Below are 23427 nucleotides of genomic sequence, written 5' to 3' on the forward strand. Positions count from 1 at the left end.
ATACAAGGTGACTGCTTGCATGGGTTTCACACCAGAGAGAACTGATAACGCTGCCTTCAATCCCATCCCTGGTTTGGGAGCCCATTCTGCTGCCCTGAGTGAGCCACGCCAGCCCCAGGAGAGGGGCAGTAGGAGGAAGCACCTGCAGCCCCATCAGTGCTGAGCTGTGATGTGTGACAGTGCAAATCCTCCAGAGACCTGAGCACCCATTTACCCAGAAATGACAGCAAAATGCGATGAGTTCACTGTGTTAAAAAAGGCTTTATAGGAAACATCCGTATTTAGAATGAAACAGTTTTTAACAACTAGCAAAGCCGACAAGTTTGAAAACCAGATTTGCTGAAAGGCCAATAATTCAAGTGCTTCATATGAATTTGCTGGCTTGGTGAAATCCGACAGACCAACTCAGCGAGTCAGAAGTCCTTATGCCTGAGTCAGGATTTGATTCACAAACTGATTTTTAGCACTGTTTATGCACTCATTACATCCTTGAGGCCCTAATAAGTAACTCTCCCTGTAGCCAGAGCTTCAGCTGAACAAGCCAATGTGTTTGGTTCTCTTAATAACAGTTTTATCTCATTAAAAAGCCTTAAAAAGTTGTATTTACACTTTCTGTAAGAGTGATACATATAGTATTGACACATTGACACATACTCAAAAAGAAAATGCACCAAGGAAAAAACACCAAGGAAATGAATGCCTGAACTCCATTTAGAACTGAGTAAACACACTGCCTTGCATACCATGAAAACAGCTAAAGAAACCACAAAACAAATTCTCCTGTGATCTAAAGCTACAGTCCTTTGTCTTCTGCATTGAGGTACACACGAGGATCCTTCTCCTCGTTCTACATCCACAGCCAGCAGGAAAGAGAGAAGTCCACCTGGGTTCACTGGGATTCCAGTTAGCAGGAGCTACGTCATCACTAACAAAATAAGCAGGAGTCAAAGGAAGAAGTTTCAGAGAGTATCCACAATACAAATTCATGGGAGGGAGGTTTGTGTTTTAACTGAACTGCAGTTAGTGAGTTCATGTCACTGAGCTGGAGGTAAAGCGCACCGAAGATAAAGCATCCATATTTTGTGTAAGTTCAGCTCCTGCGGCTCCAGTAGGAAAACTCTACTGACCTCAGCAAATTTGCAAGAGGATTATAGAAGTACCACATCTTCTTGTTACTGGGCCTTGGATACCTGAAATGGTCTGGCTGAATCAAGCAGAAAACACACCATACTTTCCATGGTGAAAACAACACTAAGAGGTGGGTACTTTAAGCAAAGAAACTACCCTGGGTACTGCTTCCCCACCCCTGTGCTGAAGTCTTCTTCTCATTGGGTAAATTTCATTAGTGCACTTTTTTTTTTTTCCTTTCAAATTAGTTCTGGGGAAAAAGAATTCTGGGGCAGGATTTTGCCAACTGTATTTCTTTGCTTTCTTGTTCCATATGGCCAATTATCAGAAATGGAACTTGAAGTGCAGGTACCAAGAACAAAAAAAGGCCTCTTTAAATTGTTTACAATGCCCACAATGCAGATATATAATAAAACAAACAGGAAAAAAGACATTTTGAAGAAGTCATCAATTCCTTCAAGTGATCACCAGAAAAATAAATACATTTAAATAAATAAATAAGATGAGCATGATCTCAGATACCTTTCTGTCAATTGACCACTGTACAGAACAGAACCTGGGAAATTCCACAATGACAACAGCCAAGAAGAGAATTTGGCCTTTTTGTTTAAGTAGAGAGGATATTCTGGAAATTAAAATCCCAAACTGGAAAAGACAGAGCGCTCCCTGCACCAACAGGAGAGAGGCTTGTTCCCAAACCCACCAAAACGAGGTAATGAATTATCTGCTTCTTATGAGCAGATACATAACAACTGGGCCACTGTTACAGCTGCAACAGTTTAAGCATGGATCCAGGCAAAAGTTAGGAGACAGTGCCAGCTCCAAGGTGCTTAGACCCGTGAGGTCCCTAATGAAGCTGCCAGACAATGCAGAAGCGATCGGCAGATGCTCCTGGTGAGCTCATGACAATGCCTAATCTGACCCACAGACATACATAAGTCCTGGAAACCCAGCAGAGTCACTGTGCAAGCAACCTCAGTCATTAAAGCGTGTAAATCACTGCAAGAATATGGTTTGTACCACAGTAATGACTCCAATAAGAGCAGATCTTGGCTAAAAAAAGAAGAAAAAAAAAGTTAGGAGATGCCTACAATACTCCACAGGACCTGCAATGCTTGCCAAAAATCATCTGTCCTCTTAAAAATGAATTAAAAATTTCAAAACCATCTTTCTGGGATGAACTCGAGCACCCTTGAGAAAGGAAGCCAAGCTGTAGATGTGATCTTGCAAACTTCTTCCTGGCTGAGCAGTTACAGATCAGTTAATGAGGCTGCTCAATGAAAGCAGGCCAGCTCACACAGGTGAGAATGTGCTGCGTTAGTGCCCACAGAGATGTTTACAAGTGGACAAACAGCATTTCTAGATGTGGAAATGATTATAATAAGGTTTCTGTGCCTATGTGCTCTACAGATCTGCTTATATCAGAGAATTATTTTACTTCTTGCAACCAAACTACACGTGTCTAGTGTTTTAAGCAGGAGCAGCAGATGCTGGCAGCACCAGTCACACCGAATCGTGCAGAGTATCCCTGCAAATACATCCTCATTAGCACTGCTCTACACTGCCTCATTGCAGTGGACAAGAGTCTGCCAACAGCTTCCAGAAGTAATTTGTTGTGGAAGTCAGCACTGTGAAGTGCACTGTCTGCAATGATGTGCGATGGCAGGACTGGTTGCAAGCAGCTGGTGTCTGCATTGGAACCAAAGAATTTCACCAAAAAAGTGAAATTAGAGTAGTGACTACCTCTTTCAGCAGAAGGACCACTCAGACATAATTCAGCAAGTTTGCAAGCAGGTGAGAGATATTTTTATGCACAGATAAAGGGTTTTTGATCATTTCTGTGATGCAAGCAATGCTACTAACATGAGTGTAACACTGCAGTTTTGCAGGCTGTAGGGCACGACGTTGTACACAGCCCCAGCCACCTCTGCTATTGTGCCTTCCTTCATAGGCACATCTGGCCATGGACAACCTTCCATCACTCCAAATTTAAATGTAGCCGTCAGGCCAGGACTTCTTAGGTGCTGTCACTGACTGCACAGGTGCCAATGTAACTTCCATGTGAGCTCTGAAGGAGTAAATTGTGACACCCTGCTGCTGACAGAACAGAGTGACTGAGGTTGGTGTGGATCTCTGGGTCCCTCTACCCAACCCCTGCTCACACAGGGACACCCACAGCAGGGTGCCCAGTGCCACAGCTAGAATGCAAAGGTCTCCAAGGAGGAGACTGCAGCCTTTCTGGCAAGCCGCGATGGTGCTTGCTCACAGAAGGATTCTACAGGAAAATGAAGCAAAAAAATATAGTGGGAGAAATTCTCAACTGATTAATTCTGAAAACTCCTGATGGGTGCTAACAGCAGACTTTCACTAAATCACGTCTCATTCTGGCAGATTAAATCAGCTCACCTGAAGCAGAGAAGGTATGAACTCTGGAGACGCACTGGGAAAACGCTGTGTACCTGATATGAAGCAGCAGGCAAAGACTGCTCCCAAAAGCATCAGCAGAACCTGGGGTCCCACTACAGGGGCAATTCCAACACTGTGCCCCTCATGCTCCTGTCCTGCCAGAGCCTCACCATGCTGAACCAGATGCAGGGCAGCAGCAAGTTATTCAGATAAATGATGCAATCTGGGAGAGATACATGTGGTCTACAGATACAAACTCTATGAAAAATAGTCATGAATGTAAGCTCTCATCTCTCTCCAAGCCAAAGTGGCAGCACAAACTGCCATGGTGTAGGCATGGCAGTGTAATAGGATCAGGGCTGTGGGGTGAGAGAATGGGGGCTGACAGCCTCTCCGTATGCATTTCAGGGGTTCCTACCATGGCTGAGTGCAAAGAGCAGAATGGCAGCAGTTAGATTCCATTAACCCAGTGGTGGGTTAATTTCACCTGAAAGGAGCCCAGCTTACAGCTTCCAGGCTGCTCCAAAATGCACATCAAAGTGCAGAGTGTGGAAATAAGCAGCAGATCTGCTCCAAAAGCACACTTGTGTTTTGGAATAAAACGATGAAGTGGATGCACCCCTTCTGAACCAGATTTAAACTACACTGCAGCTTCACCCAATTCCCAGGACACAATGGTACAATATAAAAACCAGTCTCCTTTTCTACCCAAATGGATTTTCCCTTGCCCACAAACACTCAAATCAATGTTTTAGACCTGACTAACTTTCATGTAGGGGACGAAAGTAAAATAAATGTCTCACAGGTCCTGCTCCTTTCAAGTCGATTGCAGAAGCTCTTTTGACTTCAGGGAGAACAATAAGAACAATAATAGGTTCTCATTAGGCCCCCTTCCCAGCGGGGCTTTGGGTACTTCCAGAAATAACAAGATCTTCCCAAAGGTCCGTTCTTTGTCTCTCCCTTTAATCCCCAAAGGATTGGAATTTGGGGTTAATTTTGTTGTGGGAGCAAGCATAGAAATCCAGGGCAGCTCGCACCAACACCTCGCACACTACTATCATCCCAACTATCTCAGGATTAGACCTTTCTTTTTGGGCAGTCAGGTAAAAAAAATTAAAAAAAAAAAAAAGAAAGAAGTGGGCATCTAACAGATGGCTCAGAGCTAGCCACAAGGTTAGCTCTGATCTAATTAATATTCCTTGTGTGTGCATGTGTTATGAAAGAATTTAAAGCAATGGGATGGAAAAACACATCCAGAGGCTCCGAGTGCTGGAGGATATAATCGCCAGGAATCTAAAATGCATCCCATCCCCTGAGTCTTACTGCTGGTTTCATTCTCCTCCAGTCTTTTCCAAGATTATCCAGCTTATGAGTAAGTTTGACTTGACTGCACAGTGAAGATCATGGACTTGCTAATCTCCTGGTAAACAGAAATATAACACAGACAGAACAGTGATTCGAATGAATAATCGCATCTGCACACAAAATAATCCCACCTCATTAAACACTACCTTTCTAGATTCCATATTAAAATGATTTGCTCATCTCCCAGCTGTCTCTGTTCTGCTTTGCACACAACTCTACCCACAAGCAGGCACACCGCTCATCCATGTGCTCAGCTTGCTCGGGAGGTAACTGAAGTCCCGACCTTTATTAGCTCTTTTCAGCCCAAAGAGCAAACATCTGCAAGGGAAGATTTTCCAGGCTGTGCTTTTCAAGCCTGCTCACAGCTCGTCACTCAGGGCTGGCTTTGAGTGTCTTCCTCGAATCTCTTCCTATTAATCTAGGGAGCCGAGCCGCGATCCCTGGTTCAGACCGAGAAACACAGAGCCTTGCAGTAGCAAGAAATCGGAACTTAATTCCCATTGAGGCATTGCTTGTAGAAAGTAATTAAAATAAGCATTGATACACAAACAGCACTCCAGAGAACTATTGTTTTACAAGTGACAGAAATCTGCATTTAGACAATGAAATAGGCTCTTCAATTTAAAGGGTCCCTTCCTTAAAAAAGGCACTACAAAGGTGCATCTTGCAGCCTGCTTTTCCTGAGGAATGTCTATGAGGAGGTTTCAATCACTATGACAACCTCTTTTTAATGCCAATGCTTTTCTAGCCCAGACAACTCTTTCCTGAGAAAGGGCATGTTTTCAAGGCTCTGCCAAAACTGTGGCTAAAAGCATTACTGACAAGAAGATAATCTATGAGGTTACCGTTTTGGCAAACATCAGCTTTCTAAAAGAACTGGGAATTATGCATCATTGCAGGCCGAAAGATTGCTGCTGCAAAGGGAAAAAAACAATACAGCAGATAAGTAAAATAAAACCGATGTGTCAGAAGTTGTTTAAAGCACAGGCATCATGGATTCTAACATGTTTGGCACTCAGAGAGTTTGCAGATGTACAAAGATATGCTGTATAGGGACAGACAAGGAGAACATCTCCACATCTGCACTTTATTTCAATCTCCAATAAACATCGTCTAGCATTAGTCAGTCTTTATCTGCTAAGTCTCTGCTACACCTCCATCAGAGACAACAAAATCAAGAAGGCTGCAAACATGTAGCCCTACTCAGATGTACAGCACGCTTCTCGCCCTATATTGCCATTGCTCTCAACAACAAGCAAATAAAGGTTTTCCCTTTCATCAGTGATCCAATGCTACTGCACTAGAATTACCTCATGGGGAATATGATAAAAGAGACTCTTCAATATTCACATCACAGTCTCAGCCCTTGCAGATTTAGGGGCACGAGCCCAGTCCTGCATGGACTTTGCATTCCTTCGAGATGGCTGCAGCCATGTGGCCCCCTGGTTTTCCTGTTCCATCAGGATTTGCACCCATTTGGGTTCCAGCAACTGAGCGTGTGCTCACTTTCTAGTCTGTTTTCTGACTGTCACTACTTTCACAAGCAAATAAATTAACCCAGAGGAGGCTATAGGCAGCCACAGCAGCTCACAGCACACCACTGGCAAATCCTGGAGTACCAAATGGGGATTTCAGAGCACCACTCTCAACAAGTGCTCTTGCTACCCACAGCCTGCTGCAGGGGTGGATGATCGGCATGGCAAGAAGTAGGCAGAGAATGCTTTTGCAACTGTAGCCGGCACAAAAGCCCTGGCAGCTGTTGTGCTCACATCTGAGGTATGGGAAAAGGCAGGTGTGCGCTCCAACAACTGCTCGCGTCTGATGGCAGCGGCACTGTTCCAGGAATTGTTTGCTTTTACTGCAGTGATGTTCTTCACACGTGTGGGTGTGCACAAAATAAGAGGTTTTCTGCGCTATACAATAACAACCCAGTGCTGTGCAGTATACAACAGTTTAAAAAAAAAAGAGGAGATTTTCTGTACGAAGTGCTTGGGTAGAATACACCCAGGCATTAAAAGCCAGGGTAGCTTCTGATTTGCTGAGAGTACAACCGTGTTGAGCTCTCTCCTCCAGAAGCAACACATGTAAGAAGAAATGTTATCAATAAATAAATAATAATTAAAAAAAAAAACAAACAGCTAATGAAAGAGTGGGGGAAGCATCTTTGCTACTAGACAAATGCACGCAAACCTGAAGACCTGCAGCTGTGACTTTCACTACGATCTGCTGCTTCAGAAAGCTATTGACAAGATCTATATTAGTCTAATCAAGATCCTGTCTTGTGTTACTGCCATTATTTATGAGTATATGTCAGAAGAAGAGTAGCTCTTTTTGTATTTTGACCTTAAAAGTCATTACAATGATATACTAGGATCTGGTCACATACATATGCACAAGCAAGCATGTACAATGTTGTAATACAAGGTATTTATACTTTCTGGAGCATCCCAGATTACAGGCTGCACTTGTATTTCTGCCACTCAATCCACAGAGAAAAAGAAACCAAGTATCCAGCCAAGGGAGCTGAGGAATTTTCCGCAGAGCGCTATGAATGACTGTCCATTTGGCTGACGAAAATAAGCTTTGTCAGAAAAATAAGATCAGCAAAGGGAAAGGCAGGCAGCTCAGAGTCGCAACGCAACACCCCGTCACGGTTGTGTGTCCACAGCAGAGCAAGCAGGAGGGCTCAGCAGCAAAAAGACCTCAAGGAGGGGGCAAGACTGTGGTGCTCTACGCCACACTACAAGTGCGACAAATTCCTTTCCCAAAATGCATCCTCTTGTTTCAAGGGCAGCCAGGCCAGCAGAGCTATGCAAGAACACTTTTAGCCCTGGGCTATCTATAGCTTCTGCACACAGATGATATTGTCTCTCAGCTAAGAAAAAGGCTGGTCCCTCGTCTACTCCTCCAGGAAGGATGCTTCTGTCTCAAGTCTGTCCAGTGACAGACTCACGCATCCACCACAGCCAACTGAGCACAGGCAGACAGTCAGCCCCACCAGTCTGCTGCTAGTCTGATGGGAAAATATCAGCCCAGAAGACAACTCCTCCCAAGATGGAGCTGGAGACACAGGTCAACCAGTCTAGAAAAGAGGTGCACAGGCAGGAGAAGCCCAATGAAAGCAATACAGGGGCAAAAATGTGACCTCGTCTAGACCGGGAAATTAGAAAGGTACACTTCTTTGCAAGCAGCTTGCCAATGACCAAGTTATTTTAGCATAATGTGTTCAAATTTGGAGGCCTATGGCAGGATTCCCTAATCACAGAGCTAGCACAGCATCAGTACAACAGGTTTCAACATCCCCCACTTTCCTAGAAGACGATCTTGGCCTCTCCAGGAGCTGACAGAGAGCAGCTCCTTGTTTTGCTGATATCACCGCTTCCTCTGTCCCCAGGGTTTTGGCAGTCTGGGCAAATTCCTCCTGAAATGATCTTAGATCCAGATACTGGCATCAAGGACATAATTTCTACAGTGAAGGATGACTGATGAATGAGCTTTAAGCAGCAACGTGAGAAACACACATTGTCCATTCTCTCAATTCTGGTTGAAGGTAATAAGAAAGACTTGGCCACGATCACTGAATGGAGAAAAGCCTCATTCCTTTGTACAAGAGATGCTGCTTTGGGACGTCCAGATCCACAACTGCATTGGCAACACAGCTGAAATCACACAAGTGACATGGGCTGTTAGAGGAGAAACACACAGCAGAGAAGGTCTCTCAGCAACAGCGAGGAGGGAGCCGGTAGCCACAGAGGCCTGTTCCCCAGACCTGAACCTAAGAGATGCCTCATTTGACACTGAGGGCCCAGGTGCCAGCTGCACGGATGGGTCAGCCACCAGAACGTGAACAAAACTGGGTTCTATGGTTCAGAAAAAATGGATTTTTAGTAGGAGGTCTGCAGCAACAGCGTTGCAGTAAGCTTCTGTGAAAGATGGTCACCTCAAGTCACAATGCTGCCTGGTTCCCTGCTTCCATGAAGAGGAAGCCAAGGGAGCTTCAAGGCAACTTGTGCATCAGTTAAGAGAAGAGAAGCACAAGACCCTCAGAGAAAAGAAGTATTACAAAAGCTTGATCTCCCATGCTTGCAGGAGGTGCCAAGTGGGATCCCTGGGCAAGTGGCATCTGTGGGGCTGACACTGCCACCACCAACCTCTCCGGTGCAGCAGAGACCAACCTGCTCAACCCTCTTCCCTATCCTTCAGAGAACTTAACTTCCACTCATCCGTTCTCAGGGCTTCCTATGTATGACCTTCCTACATACTGAGCAGTTGGTGTTGTAATGAAAAGGCTGTTTAAGCCACAAAAGGCTCTCAATTATTTCTAGGTCACACCAGCAGCTCACTACCAGCTACCACGCTCCCAAAGATCACTGAAAGTTGCACATCTATCTTTTGTCCTAAAATCAGGAGGTGATTTACCAGAGGGTTCAGCAGAAGCAGACAAAGTGTTTGGAAACAGCATCTTTGTGGGAGATCGTGCTTTTGGAGAGACATTGATAGTGGGTTTTAATACCCCAGATGCCGATCTGTGGGAAGGTAGCTAAGCTGTGACGGAGCACAGAGCTAGTGCTGCTCAGCTCAGAGAAAAGAGACTCTTTGTGAGCCCTGTCTGAGGTGGTCAGTGTCTAACAAAAGACCACTGACAGTCCTTTGGCACGATCTCAAGCAATTTGAACTCTGCGCAGCTTTCGCAGTAACGCAGTTCACTTAAAGCTGACACAGGCAGGAACTTTCCAGTAATCCTCATGTTAGCTCTTATGCTGGGTTAATAATTCCCTGCTCAACCATCTGTGACCGACACCACCAGTAAGATCCCAGTTAAGTTTCACTTATTAAAAAGACAAGTTGAAAACTTACATGGAACAAAGAAAATTATCTAAAGCAAATAATCCATCATACTTGTGTTAAAGAAATGCAGAGTTACTGTTTGAGGTCTTTTTTTTTTTTTTTTTTTTTTTTTTTACTGCAATGATTTATAACCTAAAATGGGATGAAGACCAAGACTCCAGCTCTACAAACACAGCAGAAAGTACAAATACTTTCCTTTCGATGGCCTCTCAACAATGTTGCTGCAGATTTTCTTGTTTTCACTTTCTGCCTTTTTTTAAAGACACACATTCAAATTGAACACCTGAAAACAAAATCTGTCCAATGTTGCCAACCTTGAGAAAAGCTCTGCACTCTCATTCTGGGATGATGTGTTCTCCAGCAGGCAGGTGGCAGAGCCCCTGTGCAAAGCCTTTCCCATACCACCACCAGGCTCCCAAAGCTCCTTACTCCATCTAGATAATATCTCCCCCATTTATCTTGTTGATTTATTTTGTCTTGTTTCTAAAGCCTCCAAAAATCTCCATTCTTGATTGGATCTCAGCTTTGTAAAGAAATTCAGCATATTCTGATATTGTAAAAACGCAGCATGTACACCCAACCCTGACCATCACAAAGAGCTCCCAAGGGGTCTAAGAGATCGGGCAGCCAAACCTGCCACACCTCAAGGCCATGTCCCAACCGAGAATGTAGCATTAATGGTTACAGGAAAATACAGAGATTTTCCTTAGTGATTCAAAGGCAATCCAACTCAGCAGGTAAAGTTTCAATCCAAATAGCAGTCAAAATTGGATTCAGACACACTCACAATTAATGGGGTTATAATAGCAGAAGTATCCATACTTACAGACTCACAAACAACCTGACAAAGGGGTGAAACATTTAGCTGGAGTCGATGCTCCTTGCTCATGGCACGGCCACTTGGCTCCACAGGTGGGATATACACATGCTGGTTTATCCTTGTCTCTGTAACCAGGAATTCCCACAGGATAGAGCCAAATGGGGACAAAACCGGGAAAAGTTTGGCAAATATCTGCATTTGAATAAGAAATCCAGCACAGGTCCTGGCTGCCCTACATTACCTACAGCAATAGGAGAGCAAATCTTCATGAGTAGCAGCTCTCCTGTGCTCATGCTGGCAGCCCACCAGCTAATTGGCTGCCAAGAAATACATATAGAAGCATAAAAATACATTTGCTGCACCTGGTTCTTTATTCTTCTCTGAAATATATGACTAAACTCTGCTCTCACATGGGAGGGGAGTCATTATAGCATATAGCTATATTTGTATATTGAAATGAGTATTATCTGTATCCAAAACAGACTAACAAACACATTTCTGACTAACAAACACATTTAGAGAGACGAGCAAAAAGAGTAACAAAAATGAGACAGGGCAGGCTGATGCTTTGCAGCCAGCAGCTCAGACCCAGGGCAGGGGTGGGCTGCTCCTTCACCCCACGCTTTGCAAGTTTTGCAAAGGATTTTTAAAGAATAACACAAGCACAATAAACATTTCACAAAAAAATTAAGCTCAAAGCATCTGAGAACTACGCAGACAGTTAACAGACATTTGCGCTCTGTAATTTGCACCTTCCCTGGATATGGTTTGGTAACAAATACACTAATTTAGAGCAGGATGCTTTCATTTGCACCCTCCCGGACAAATCAGGCACATCTGCAGAAGCTGTCTTTCAGAAGGGTCCAAGACCAGGAGCACTCCTGTCAGGATGGACAGACAGATGGCTAAGGGGGGACATATGACAGTACAACAAGGAAACAGAAAATCACTAGAAGAGAAACTAAGAACAATTAATTCCTGTTCCTCACAGCATTACAACTAAAGATCATCCAGTGAAATTAGCAGGCATCCTGTTTTCACCAAAACAAAACACTTGCTGCAAGTGTGCGTGTCTGAACAGTGGGGACTGCAATCAGGCATTGGAGAGTGGAAGTCTGAGAGGGGGATTAAACACATTCAGAGATGAGAGGGCCATGGAAAAAGGCTGTGGAGCCCCATCTGCCTGCTAGCAGCTGGGACAGTGAGAGGCAGGGAGGACCAGCCTGTACTTGCCCTGCTACTCATCCTGTCTCCCAAAGATTTGTTTCTAGGCAGAGCTATAGCAGGGGCATTAGCTCAGACGTCTCTCTGGCCTCATAATTTAGCAGCGATGCCTGCGGTAGCGGATGAGGCAAGGTCAGGATGTAGGCCCAGTGTGTGATGACCTGCAGCACCGTCAGCACTGGCACACGTGGTTTTGGCCAGAGCTGTTGTGCCCTGCCAGGCTGCCTTGCTCCCGGGGAACGGATCATGGAGGGATCCATGCAGGCCCAGCCAGGCCCTGCCACTTGGCCTCCAGAGCAGCAAGCATCACTGCCTCTCTTCATGAGCTTCTGTAAACATCAGCAGGGCAGGTCTTTTCTAAATCTGTATTACTTAAACATGCAAAACAGTTAAAACCATCCAGATGATTTTCTGCTATCTGTTCTGCAAGTGGGCTTGTTGATCTCACGCATCAATAAAATGGTCACTTTCACTAACTGGAGGGTATACCTTAATTACCTCCACGTGGCACTGAACCAGAAAGAAGGGCCAGCTGAACCCTGTCCCCCTGCAGCCCTCTGTCTCCTGCATCAGCTGTGCCAGATCCTCTGCCGCTGATTCCCTGCCTCTGCCAGACTCACTTCTCCTGAAAGAGAAGGAAGTTTCCTTTCTGACTAACAAACACATCCAAAAAGGGTGTGTTGTAACTCACAGAAATCACAGCTCATTCAAAAAGCAGGATACACCCAAAAATCTCTCTGTGGAGCACCAGCTTTTCCAAGAGGCTAGTTTGAGGTATACTATATTCAAGAAAACACTCTGTGTGGATGATGAGCCCGCTCTTTGCTCCTGGCAATCCAGGGGTGCAGTGGTAGGAGCTCTGGGACATACAGAAACATGGGGCTGATCCTGCAGGGGCTACTTGACTCCACAACATCTCTCAGCTGCAGATCCAGCATGGGCCTCTCGATTGGGTCTGCCTTTCAATTTACCTCTTAAAGAAAATATCCCATGCTGGAGAAAGAGCATCTGCGACTGGATTTCCTTTATCTGATAAATCCCTAGGGTGCAGGACAGGATAATCCTAGTGCCTGTGCTCTACCTCCCCCTGGTTCCTGCATGTCCACCAGGATGAAGACCTGTGGCTGCATGCTGCAGGAGAGGGGGAGATCCATGCGTGGTGAATGTCCTCAACACAGGGAGGGCGGAGAAGGAGGTGGTTTCAAAGCAAAACACAGCTCAATAGACATGAAAGCAGCTTTCCTCTTTGTGCTACACAAGCCTGTCTAGGGTTAAGCAATTGCCACACTTTCTAAACCAAAATGATTAATAATTATGGAAGGCTTAACCTGGTGCTACCTATTGTGCAAAGTCCTCTGTACATGTTTGAAAACAAACAAACAATTTGAGCTTTTCTGTCACCCTTGATGGGGGAAGTGCAAAGGGAGCTCTTGGTGGCTGCCTTGCAGGAACACAGATTTCCCCACCTGGAGCCCCTCAGGAATTATTAGCCAACACCACCACCTCTTAACCTGAGCGTGGCTGAAATGGACTGTGAGCATCTTCTCTCTCATCTCTGAAGCAGAGCAAACCAAAGCAAGATAATTTCATGACAGCGACAGGCTGTTTCCCAATGCGTTTCCCGTACAAAACAATTAATACAGCCTAGTTCTGATGAGTCACCCCTTCAGTTTGACTCAACACAAGCTGGCATGGGCTGTGAAGCAGCCCCGGTGATATAGATTGCTCCTGTGGGGCTGCTGCAGCTCATGCCACACCTGGACATGGCCTGTTTCTGTCCTGTTCTATGTCACCATGTTCCTAAAAACACCCATTTCCAGCCCTGTGGTTCTGAGGAGACAAAATAGGGAGGAAATGGGAACACATGTGGATATGGCTCAAAGTAACTCTGCATAAGATGATGGCTAAAAGACCCATCACCTCCCCAGGGCCTCCTCGTTCTGTTTTTAGCAACAAGCCTGCTGGTGGAGCTGCACTGGTCTGTGCAAAGATAGAAACTTCTCTTTTTTGAAGTGTAGCCAGAATTATGAGTAGAATCCTCTGAAGCCTGAAAGGTTTCCTAAAGTGTGAGAGAGGCCAGCGACCAGCCTTTTATATTCCCCCTCTTTGTTCAGATCAGGAATTTGCAATCCAAATCCCAGCCACACCAGGGCAGGCAGCAAGCCCAGCACTGTGAGTAAGAAGCATCTTAGAGAGTTCACAAGGCTGCGCGCCAAGGAGCTGCCGTGAGACAAGGTGAGCGTGGCTTGAAAAGAGCTGCATGCATATAATGTCATTAAGATAGCAAATAAGAAACCTGTCCTGCAGTGCAGAGGAATGTGATAGTTACCTACTACTCCCCTATAGTTGCAAAGAGTCCTTGAAATATTAACAGGGTTATCAGCATGCACTTATCAGTTACAGTAGTGCCTAGATAATGCAAAGGACTGAGCCAGAGAGCACACAGACCCATTCATTTTCCAAATGCAAAATTCTTATTACCATAGAATCTCTTACCTTTTTAAACTAAAATTAGTTAACACAAAATTCTAAATCAACAAACCTTGAAAAGCACTAATCTGTGGGGAATAAAGAACTAAATTTATCCAGCTGTTTATTTTGATGTTCATTTATAACAATATTTTCTCATATTCTGTGTGCTTCCAAGGTGTGTGCTTCTAAATGTGCTCACTGAATCTCCTGTGGTTCAGATGTAAGCAGTAAAAATGCATTTCATGTCACAAAATCTGTAGCAGGTTCAAGCTGTAGGGATGGCAGAATTCCATACAAATGAAACCCAGAAGTTCTGTACCCACAGAAGAACCATGCGTGCTGACATACTTACCTACATGGGCTGGGTGCTGACCGCTGCACAAGGAGCACTGGAGCAAACCCTCCCTTAGTCTGGGTCAGTGTAGTCACACTGGGCTAAGGGAGGGACAGCACACCATTTCCATGAGGGATTTCCTACCTTCCAGAAGCGATGAAACAGTAGCATGGTCAAACACACACAATGTCCTCTAACAAGCAGCAGAAAACCCAACAGGCCCAAGGGTAGAACAAGCCACGTTATTACTGCCTCTTTCTTCATACCTTCCCTGGCACCCGTCAGCATGTGTGCTGAACTGTTCCAGCATAAATTAATAAAAATCCTACTCAAAACCAAAAATAAACAAAGAAAACACTCAAACAATAAAGACTTTTTCCTATAGACTTTGGTTGTGAATGCACAGCAGCCATAAAATAATCCAAGGGCTGGCTACCATTGTCCCATCTCCTACATTGCACAGGTATTAGTCTGATGCTATACTGAACTGTTTCTTTGCATAGTCAGAAAGTTTTTGTTCTTATTTCTTGTTATTATGGTAATTTGGTTTTTTATCAACTTTCATCTTCCCTTGCACCCTCTCTCTGATACTTGTTTGATGCACGGAGCTGTCTCTTTATGCTAAGCCTTTCAGTAGATTGGCATTTTATTAACTTGGTGCATGGAAAGAGCTCAGCATAAGGTCACACAGGTGTTAGGAAGGGTAGGAGTGAAGGAACCAGAAGCAAGATTGGCTCAGATCTGCTGCAACTTGCAGCCCATGATATTTGTGAGTAACCTCCAGACCCAGTACTTTACCTGCTGAACCATGCTGCCCTGTGGATTCTTTATCTTCTTTTGATACCAAGTTTAGACAGCAATGCTCTTATCAACACACAAAACCCAGACAAGCTCAGGCAGTTCAAAGGGCTAATGAACTTGCAATTTGTTAATGTGTGTTTAATTTCTGCAGCAAAAAGAGAATGGAAAAGAATTTTCCCATCACCAACTTCAATTTTCTATTCAAAAATGCTTCTCAAGGAAGTGGGTTGTATACATATAGTATTACCCACAAGCTATCAAGCAGTCATTAATTTATCAAGCTTCATCTTAAGCCCAGCTACACTTCTTTGGATCTTTTCACTGAGAGGTTGTTCCAGAATGTTGCTTCTCTAATGGTTTCTAACATCCCACCCAAATTTATTCACCTAGCTTACTCACAAATTTCTCCCTTTCAACTCCCCTGCTGCTAACCTTGCTTTCCATAAGCAATACTGAGAGGCAGGTAGTGCTCAAGAGTCCTCCTTGTCTGTTCCTCCTTGTGGAACAGAAGATGCAACCTTCTACTGTAACTGAAACAAAATCCCCGTTCCCCAACTGGTCCTCTTTACAGCACACATTGACTTTGCTTGAATGGGAACTCTAAGAACAGCAGAATTGAGACATCAGCAGTGCCTTGTACAATAAGCAGCATGTATTACTTCACTTTCTTTAATAAAACCATTTCACTTAACCTCTGTAGTGGAAAACTCATACATGAATGAATTTTTCAGCTGTCCTGTTGCTTCTTTCCCCAACTCAAATACATAACTTATTTTTCTTATTCAAGCTATCTAAAACTACAGTTTCGGAAAATGGAGTCATTTTCCAAGCCAGTGTTTGACAATCTCCTGTTATTCTCCCTTCCCTCATTTGAATGCAGAGCATAAAAAAGAAGACTCAGCCTGACCACGAGGGACTACCAGCAGTCTTTTCCTGGGTCACTTCCAAGGAGACACATCTACCAAACTGGAATCTCACTCCTTCCCAAATTCCCATGGTTTTAAAAATAAAAGTGAATGTGCTCACAATGCAGACCTTTGCTGCTGGGTCCCCTTGTGGGGATGGGGCCGTGGCTTCAGAGGAGGGCGATGCATGTGGCAGGGTCAGATTAAGCCTAAGAAGGAAACACTCAGACCACCACCTAAGTAGGAGGAGGGTGGTGTCTCCAAGGGGAGGGCAGTGTGGTACAGCCATAAGATAGCCATGAAGCAATATATTACTTTTCAATATATTAGCATTGCCTCTAAACAAGCAGCAACACACAAAGGAAACGCAAGAGGCGTTGAAAAATGCCATTACGCAAAGACTAATATGTTTCAATGGATTTCACAACTCATAAATTATCGAAAAGAAAATTAAATGCTTCAAAATGCCTAAGAACAGAAATTAATTAACATGTCTAACAAGGAACAGAAGCAGTGGCAGTTTGCTAGCGTGGAATTATTAACTACTGTGCCTTCTACAAGTGAAATATTACCCTGAAGCACTAATGGGTCAGTATCTCATTTGCTGAAGCAGCAACAGCCCTGCTTGAGCACTGGTGCCCTGCTGCCTCTCTCACCACTCCATAAGGATGGAACGGGTGCTGCACAGCAAAACCACCTGTACAATGGGACCAACCTCTAAGAATTCTTTCCTACGAGGGCAGTGAGGCACTGGCACAGCTGCCCAGGGAAGCTGTGGATATCCCATCTCTGGAAGGCGTTCAAGGCCAAGTCGGATGGGTCCCTGGGCAGCCTGAACTGGTGGGTGGCAACTAGCTCAGAGGTTTGAGCTTCAATACCTTTAAGGTCCCTTCCAAGCCATTCCATTCTGTGATTCCATGACCACACAAGTGCAAAACGTGGAGGGATCATACTTGGTAAAAGAAGTCAGAGCCTTGCTTTCAATAATCAGTGCATTTACTATAAAATGGAAAATTACTGCGGAAAGGAAAAGCACTGGAAAGGTAAGCCCAGACACGTGGCACTGAAATCATCAGGCTGAGCTCTCTGCTGAGCACATGGAGGGAAACAATTACCTCGATGGAGCTCTGCTTGGTGAATGAGCAAATACATCTTCCTGGGTATTGGGCAACATCATGCAATATGACTAACACAGTTCAAAAACATCATGAATTTAACAAGTTTAGAAATCTCAGAATGACTTCTGTAAAATCCAGTATCGTCACTGGGATAAAATTTAATTAGTTATTTCTTATAGTTAGATTTTTATATAACTTCATTGAAATCCCTGAAAACACCCACTATCACAACTTTATGCAGTGCTAATCCAGCAAAATATCATTCTACGCCATCAGTTTGGGATATGTGGACCATGAGTAAAGTTGTTTAACGCAAGGGACAGTTTTCAGTCTGAGTATGCACCACAACCACGCTGGGGGGAAAGCTTTCCAACCAGCCATCAGAGTTGTCCCTTAATTTCCCTTTAGGCCTTGAAAAGAGCAACAGGATCGTGTGACATCTCAAGGCTGATAAGGGAGACGACAGCAGAAAGGAGGGAGTCACCCACACCGCCTCCAAGCAGGTGAAACTGCATCTTCTGGAGGATTTCCTGCAGAAAACAAAGGATTGATGCTAGCCTGCACCCCCTGCTCTGAAGAGTTTGGGTAATTTTATCTGATCATCTCAGCACCTTGTTTCAGAGCAGCACGTGATGCACGTTCTTGCGCCAAGGAGTGAATCAGCCATCTCAGCTTCAGAAATTCCCAGTCATTTGGCAAGGTGGATTTTAAAAGCAAGTGTAGAAAAGTTCATAAAGCTCACTCACCTAAAACAAGTTAACTGCATGTAATACAAAAAAATGTTCTCATCTCTCAGTTCTCACCAGAGTTTATTGCTATTAATCCATCATATCCATCAATGTTGCTGGTAGTAAATAGGAATTTCCTAGTTTAAAGCCTTTTAAAGCTGAACCAAGTCCCAGCACTGCTGTTAGCTGAGCTGTAAGGGAGCTGAAGATTGAAGGAGTCAGCTGCACATGCCAGGAAGCAAAACCTCCACGGCACCACCACCTCACATGTAACGCTCAAAATCAAAATACTAATTATTTAATGGTAGATATTACTTAATTAATTAACAAAGCTAATAATGCTAGGTGACTTACTACATAAAAAGCAAAAATTAACCCATCTCATCTAACGTTGCAAGAATCCACAGAAATTTGCCCACATCACTTCAACTCTCAGCAAATCCTTTTCCAAGCAGCCTGCTAAGCCAACCAGAATGCACCAGCAGGTTTCGTGATCTGAGGAACCTGAAGTTAAGATGGGATTTAGGCTCACGGGCAATTATCTGCCAGATGGAGAGCTCATTGTGTAGAACACACACTGCTAAATTATCCTGCGTCAATAAAAGGAGGCCAACATCAGAAATACACCCCATGTGGAAAGCAAATGAGCAAACCAATTGGTTAGCTCCACTGAGTCATCACTGCCACGAGACCTCTGCTGTGTGTGTCATGGCAATGTCAGCTAGCTGCAGTGTCCACGAACACATCGAGGGAAAAGCCACAGCATCCCAGCAACAAGCAGGAACACGCTGGTAATTACCAGCAAGTCTATCATCACAGCAAACTGCAGTGAGAAAGAGGTTTTAAGAGGAGGTAAAGATGCATCCAACTCTGGATATTCTGTGGCGTAATTTGAGTCTGATCCCACACACACTTCCATAACCGACCTGTTAGTCTAAGCGGGGGCTGATCCGCCTCAAAGCAAGTCAGAGGAAGCATTTTTAAGAGACGCTTAGGAATAACTAAAGCCAGAAGACAAATTAATCAGCTGTGATCAATAGGAGAAAATCCCCAACGTTTTGGTTTATTCTGGCTTTGAGTTCCCAGGTGGAAAGACTCATATCCCTGGCTACAGCAGGAGCTGACCTAGCCCTGACACAGCCTGGACAACTGAGGATCCCGCTTCTGTGACAGCCAAAACAGAACCTAGCAGCTTCAGGTCAGAGCCACGCTGCCATCGCCAGTGCTCAACTGCAAAGAGTGAGCCAGGAACCCTCCTCTGCCATGCACGGTGGGTGTCAGCACGGCCCTGAAGCTTATGGCACTTGCCCAAGAGATGGGAAATATGAGGCCCACAACTGTCTCTATCTTATTCGGTTCCTCTTTAATGCATACCACAGCAAAAGCCCTGAGATCAAGGGCTGGAGCCCAGCCCATCTCTGCCCTCGCTAAGTGTCCCGATCAGTGTGCTGAGTGAAGCACCCGCGCTGTAGCGGATGGCATTTCAAGTGCTCCCACTTCATAGGACACTTGACTGCCTAAATAAGGATACCGCAGCACAGAGCAGACACCTCGATGGGAGGCACTGTGTCCTGTAGTGGTTAGATAGGTAAGTTCTCCACTGGATGTGAGGTGTGGAAGGTGCCAAACATCTCTACCCAGCCAGTAGTGCAGAAAGGTTGGCAAGTGCACACTGCCAAAACAAACAAGGCTCTGGTTAATATGTGATGACTTTTACATGATTTGAACTAAATTCAGACAGATAAATTAAAAAACAAAAACAGAGTGTTAAAAGGCCTTCTTCAGAATCAGACACAGAAGAATGATGCTGGAAGCATGCAAATAACGAGGGGCTGGACTCACGCAGAAGTTCTACGCTGTGAACTCAATCCAACTCAGTGAGTTGCCAATATCAGTTCTGAACAGGTTCAAGGAGTCTGATACAGAGCTTAGCTCTGGTGAGACCCCACATTGAGTGCTGTGTCCAGTTCTGGGTCCCCCACTACCATAGGGACATGGACATACCAGAACATTTCTCCTGTGTGGAGAGGCTGAGCAAGCTGGGCCTGCTCAGCCTGTAAAATAGGCTCAGAGAGATCTCAACCATGTCACAGAATCACAGAATCACAGAATCACCCGGGTTGGAAGGGACCCCAAGGATCATGTAGTTCCAACCCCCCTGCCTAGCAGGGCCACCAAACATACACATTCAGATCAGGTTGCCCAGGACCCCGTCCAACCTGGCCTTAAACACGTCCAAGGATGGGGCATCCACAACCTCCCTGGGCAGCCCGTTCCAGGGCCTAACCACTCTCCTAGTAAAGAACTTCCCCCTAACATCTAACCTAAATCTTCCCTCCTTCAACTTAAAACCATTTCCCCTAGTCCTGCTGTTGTCAGCCCTTTTGAAGAGTTTACTCCCCTCCTGGGTGTAGGTTCCCTTCAGGTATTGATAGGCTGCAATGAGGTCACCCCGCAGCCTTCTCTTCTCCAGGCTGAACAAGCCCAACTCCCTCAGCCTGTCCTCATAGGGGAGGTGCTCCAGCCCCTTGATCATCTTAGTCGCCCTCCTCTGGACCCTTTCCAAAATCTCAATGTCTTTCTTGTACTGAGGGCTCCACACCTGGACACAGTACTCCAGATGGGGATGTCTATTAATACCTGAAGGGAGAGTACAAAAAGGACAGAGCCAGGCTCTTATCAGTGGTGCCCAGTGCTAGGACTAGAGGCAGCGGCCATAAATGAAAGAGCAAACCCAACAGACAGAGCAGCTCTTTGAATCCATGGTACATGCTCTCATGGCACAGCAGCTACCAAGAGTTGTTTTGATTACATTTGTTCCTTCATGGCTGTTAATTCTTCTGAAGACATCTAAACTTAACACTCCTTTGGGATTTATCAGCACAGATGATGATGACTGGCCATCATGCCTGTGAAATTAAATTTGATGGTGTAGTCCCTGTCTTACCCCTTTTTTCAGGATCCAGATAGTTTTGCTTCTCTCTGAAACTACAGGCTCCACACTAGGAAAGAGATCCATTGAATGTTATTATAACAACAGCCTCTCATTCTTCTTCCTTCAAAAAGTGTTGAAATATTTTGACCAGATGTGTCACTTCCAAAAGTGCTGGAGATCTGAGGAATGTAGCATCCATCACCTCTTTGGCAATGGTATTGAAAACAGATTACTTTTCTTTGTATTTGATAAGCATAACATGTCTATGTTTGTTATGTGGTCCCCTTAGGTGTATCACAGGTTTACCATTCCATTTATTTGCTTCTTCTGTGCTTGGCAAGTGTAAATAGTGGAATAACTATGAAGGCAGTTGCAGCTTAGTGGCATTAACTGCTTGTTGAAACAAAGTCCAAAAGTCTTCCTTCCTCTTCTACTTTTCTGTTTAATGTTCTTCTCTTTCTTCAAGTGAAAAGACCATGTTTTAGAATTTTATTTCTTTGCTGAATGCCAAATTCCCATAGAAACATACTTTTCCCTCATACATCCAAATGCCTGAAAACATATAAAGTACATCCTAATTTTACTCATGGCAAAGTATTTAATAGAATGGTTAATGATGGAAGAAACCTTAAAGCCCACCCAGCCCCAACCCCTGCCATGGGCTGGCTGCCACCCACCAGCTCAGGCTACCAAGGCCCCATCCAGCCCAGCCATGAGTGTGTCCAAGGATGGAGCATCTACAGCTTCTCTGAGCAAATTTTCCAGCTTGCAAGTTAGAGCCTCCCTCCATTCTCTCCATCTAGTCTGCTAAGCCTGTAAATAGGGGTAGTTTGCTGCAACAGATCTAAGTACAGTCATCACTACAAAACAAAACTAATCCTTCCTTTCTGGCACACAGGGACAGGGTGGGTTCACCGGCACAGCTTTCCCATCTAACAACAAGGCAATTAGCCCGAGCCAGTAACCCGTGTTCCCTCTTCAACTGGAGGCGAGATGTGCATCTCCATCTGGCAGCCGCCATGCCTATTGGCAGATCATAGCTGGGACCTACACATCCAACCCCACAGAGGTCTCTTGTTTCTCTAAGAGATGTGCCAAGGGACATAAATCTGACCATACAAATCAAACTCTGCCTTTCATTACGCTCTTTCAATCCAACAAAATCAACAAGCCGCAATGGAATCTAAACCTAAACGTATGCAGCCATGCCTTATAAACAACTGCGTGAGACAAACCATCAGCAAACACAAAATCACTGCATGATGGATTTCCAGTTTTTCCATGAAGATTACATCCTGCCCCTCTCGGAAACTTATGTTACCTCTACAAACAGTTCTGTGTTTTTCAACACTGGAAAAAGATCTGCATCAGGGGAAAAAAAACCAATAAAACTGTCACTTGTCACAGGAACACAGAGTGGCAAAACTGAATTCAATCAGCTCTTAGACATTCTTTCTTTCTTTCAAGTGGACAACTACGGTGAACAAGGCTTTGAAGAACTGAGCCCCCGTCAACTTGTTCTGTACTCACTCTATGAAATCTTTTGGCAAAATGGTCTTCAAAAAAGGAGCAGAAAACAAAAAAGCCAATTAATCATAAAGGACAGCACTGGCATACTTGTTTCTTAAACGCTGAAGTAGATGTCAGAGTACTTTCAATACTATTCTGCCTAAAAACATTGCCATTCCCCCAGAAACTGGAGCAGAATTGATTATAGCATGAACAATTGTCAATGAGGCTCATTAGGTCTGATCTGAATATCTTCAGCTTTTTTAATCCTCCTACATTTCCTGGTGCCTTTCCATACATATTTTTGGAAATACAAGTCTACGTGCAAAGGAAGCCAAGAGAGTTGCCCAAATCCTGTAAGTTAAGCAATACTGAGTTAAGCACAAATTACTTCATCACAAACACTCAAATGCCACAAGTCTGACCCCACCAACTGGCTCTCAAAATCCTGAAGGCTTATAAAAGTGGGGGAGAAGGGGATGGAGTGTGTGTGGATCATGTATTGTGCCTGACATTTGATTCTCCCCTTGCTCATCTTCTATGGATGAGTGTTACATCTAGAGTTGCCTATGCTTCTAAATATTGAAAAGGTATTTGCAGCACGTAGGCTTAGAACAGGTTTCAGCATCATTGTTTTTTGTGTCCAGTCCAGAAGATGGGAACTGAGGGGATCATTGTTCTGCTTGTACCAAAGGCACGCCATGGTGCAGCTGCTGCCTGTACCCTAAGGAAGTGAGCTCTGCTGTGCCCAAGTATGCAGATGCTTCACATCTGGCTGCACTGCAAACACACTCCTAGGTGCTGCATGCCATCACGCACCCCTGACCCATAAAC

General features: G+C 44.6%; 1 protein-coding gene across 1 annotated transcript in view; it reads right to left on the bottom strand.

Moving 5' to 3' along the window:
* Window positions 1-23427, bottom strand: part of CELSR1 (cadherin EGF LAG seven-pass G-type receptor 1) — a 158742-nt gene that overhangs the window by 124803 nt on the left and 10512 nt on the right. The window lies entirely within an intron of this gene.

The sequence above is a fragment of the Lagopus muta genome, chromosome 1, assembly GCF_023343835.1.
Source record: "Lagopus muta isolate bLagMut1 chromosome 1, bLagMut1 primary, whole genome shotgun sequence".
In the NCBI taxonomy this organism is placed as follows: Eukaryota; Metazoa; Chordata; class Aves; order Galliformes; family Phasianidae; genus Lagopus; species Lagopus muta.